The 3,387-nt window shown below is 36.5% G+C and overlaps 1 pseudogene; it reads right to left on the bottom strand.

Annotated features, from left to right (window-relative positions):
• Positions 1–469: 469 nt before the first annotated feature.
• Positions 470–905, bottom strand: LOC110304100 (annotated as a pseudogene).
• Between the last annotated feature and the right edge of the window lie 2,482 nt (positions 906–3,387).

Raw genomic sequence — 3,387 nt, 5'->3', positions numbered from 1 at the left:
AAAGAAAGCCTAAAATTATTTTTTAAAACTTCAGAATAAAAATGTTGTACAGTTTATCCTTTCATTTGTAATTTCTTTTGGGGGGGGGCATGTTTTCGAGATAGGGTTTCTCTGTATAGCCCTGCCTGTCCCGGAACTCACACTGTAGACCAGGCTGGCCTCGAACTCAGAAATCTGCCTGCCTCTGCCTCACAAGTGCTAGGATTAAAGGCATGTGCCACCACTGCCCTGCTGGGTGTTTTGTTTTGTTTTGTTTTGTTTTTAACTAAAAGAGCTGACCATTTTATTTTCACATTTCACAATATATGTAAAACCTTCCCGTTTTTGTATCACTTCTCCCTCCAGTAAGTATTCTGTTAGGAAGGGAAGTTTCCTTGTCATGAATCTAGGAAGCACTCAGGCTCATTCATCACCAAGATCTCCTGGTAAAACAAAAAGAAGTGCAAAATGATAAAGAGTGCTTCTGCTCTCATCTGTCTGGCTGGGTCATGCCAGGCCATGTGGGCACCAACCAGGGCCAGCGGGAGGTCTCATTATTGGAGGCCCGCACATCATGGGCATGTGGTCTCCCATGGGTGTTCTCATCCCAAGAGCTGGTCCCACAGGCATCATCCCAGGAGGAGGAGGAAGACCCATCATTGGGTCTTCCCATGTTGGGTGCAGGCATCATGTCAGGCCAAGGATGACCTGGGAGACTAATGGAAGGTGGGATCAAGGCCCCTGCCAGCAGAGGAGCAGAAACGGAACCAGAGGGATCTTTCCTTATTAGAATGCAGTGGTTGTTTTGTAAGTTAGACTCTGGACCTGCCCTTCCAGAGCATTCTGGTAATAGTCTTCGGACCATGGTAATGTGTCTTCCTCAGACATGGTGAATTGTGGATAAGATACATATCACAGTAGTCACAATAAATTTAGGCATGGTGTTCCACAAGCCGTTGACCTCCCAGGTCCTCATTTATATTTTTATATTTATTTTTGTATTTTATTTATATTTTCACCCATTTAGTTATGATGGGTTACAGCGTATATTTTCACATAGAATAAACCTGTTTTTCCAAAACTGTTGGGAAGAAAGATTGTCTTTTTCTCTCAATCTTATTTAGCTAACATGAAAAGAGTTGTCCACACTTAACTCTACCTAGAATCTCTTAGTCCTACATCTTTTCTCCTATAATCATGTCAATTTATTTACTCATGTATTTATGAATAGAGGTATCTAGTACACAATTTACCACTACTGACTATTTGACTGGCATAACGCAAAGTAGTGAAGTCTTAATCATCTTAATCATCTGCCCAATACTGGAGTATTTATGATAAATGTATCTCTATCTCTATCTCTATCTCTCTATATATATGTCATTGACTTAATAGCCAGCTGTTCTGTGAGACAGTCTCTAGGTTCAGCATGCACTGGGATGTGTACAACATCTCAGAACTAATGTCTATAGTTACATATTATGTATAACTTCAAGAGTCCATGGGAAATCTTAGTATAATGGACACCCTGCCATTAGTTGAAAATTATCTTATTTTCTTTTTCATGTTGATAATTCCTTGTTATTATATACAGAAGAACAAATAACCACTGGTTAGTGGAGCATTCTTCTAAATGCATTGATTTAGAATTCCTCCTATTGTGCGAGCAAAATGTTTAAACTTTATAGATAGGCAGATAATTTTTTCCAGAGAATAATGTATATATTGAGAATCTTTTGTGATTCTGCCTTGTAAAGAATGATAATGTAAATAATGATACTTCGATATCATGTGGACATCCAGAATAGTTTCTGCATCCAAAGATCCTTCTTTTGTCCCTATTTATATTATGCAGTTTAAATTACCCTTAGCATGTTCAGGTCTAAGATTTTGATAATATTTAGCATGTCATTTTTAAATATATCAAAAGGATAGGAGATGACTAAAGCCAAAAAAATTGGTTAATAACAGGTGTCAAACAGTAAAATGGTAAAAATTAGTACTTTTATTTTATGCAAATGCATACTTAAACCACAAGAAAAACCTGAGTATGTATTTTGTGAATGGTTTAAGGCTACCGATGTGCATGTAAATCCTAAGAGAATCTTCAATATTCTAATTAGTTCTAAAGATATTCAGATTGTGAGAGTAAGAAAGCAAGAAAGACCCACAAAATGTTTTAATGAGTATTTTCATGACACCAATTATGAGCATAGCTTTTACTTGGTGTGTCCCTTGTAGGTTACAAATGTTTAAATATTTAAATGATTAATTATTAGTAGATGAGTCTAAGCAATTATATCACTTATATTTAAAATAAAATCTTTTGTCAAACACATAAAAATTATAAAACACAATTTGATTATGATTCTGTCTCCTAAGGCTTCCTAGTCAAACAGTCTGGCAGTGAGTTAGTTGTTGATAGTGATAGCTGAAGTAGTCTGACAGAGTTGTGTGGAAAAGTGAAGATCTTAGATTTATCTAGTGAAAATGTAAATAAGATAATATTAGAACTAAGGTTCCTGTCTTGAGTTTCTTCCCAGACTTCTCTTTATGGTTTGTTATGATCAGGACATGTGTATTATATATTGTAATGCTAAATACTGGCCCACAAGGTCTAGTTGTCCCCTGCTCCAGGGACAAAGAAATTTTCACATACACCAAGTGATGCTATGTAATCCTGCTCTTTAAAACTATTGGTTGAATAAAGATGCCCACAGCCTATAGCAGAGCAAGAGTGAAGTACTCAGGGTTTGGTTTCCTGCGGTTGGGGGTCTGGGGTAAGACCATGAGGGGGAAGAGAGGAGGCAGGAGAGAGGAGCAGATGCTATGGAGTAGAGAATCCTGCAACCTGGACATGAGGTAAGAGCTGACAAGATAGAATACAGCAAGTGATATATCAGAGTTATTGGCAGGGAAGTAGGCATAATGGCATACAGGGCAGATTCTGCCCAGCTCTAGTGCTTTAAAGGCTTACTATAAATATAAATACTTTGTGTCCTTTATCTGGGTACAATGATCAAGGGTGGGGTAGAAACAAACCCTCGATTGAGACTAAGGATTTAATATAACACTCTCTATTTTGGTTTTAATCAAGATGATTTTTTTTCCAAAATAGTAGAAACCCTAACTATGACAAACACCAAACAATATAAAAATCAAGCTCAAAATCTTAGAAAGATACTCAGTTCAGTCCTACTTTATATAACTTTCATTTCTATTAAACATGTGTTTGAGTAAAAATAACTATTTTTCATTTTCGGAAAATATAATGTTCTAAGTTATCCCTTCTCATATTAAACATTTTAGTAATGTTATAATCTATATGTTCACAGTTTTATTAAATATTCTACTTGAGGTGTATGTAGCCCTATAGGTGGAACAACAATATGAACTAACCAGTATCCC

The sequence above is a fragment of the Mus caroli genome, chromosome 10 (genome assembly GCF_900094665.2).
Source record: "Mus caroli chromosome 10, CAROLI_EIJ_v1.1, whole genome shotgun sequence".
NCBI lineage: Eukaryota > Metazoa > Chordata > Mammalia > Rodentia > Muridae > Mus > Mus caroli.
Note: the sequence above shows the minus strand (reverse complement) of the source record. Positions and strands in the feature narration are given on the sequence as shown.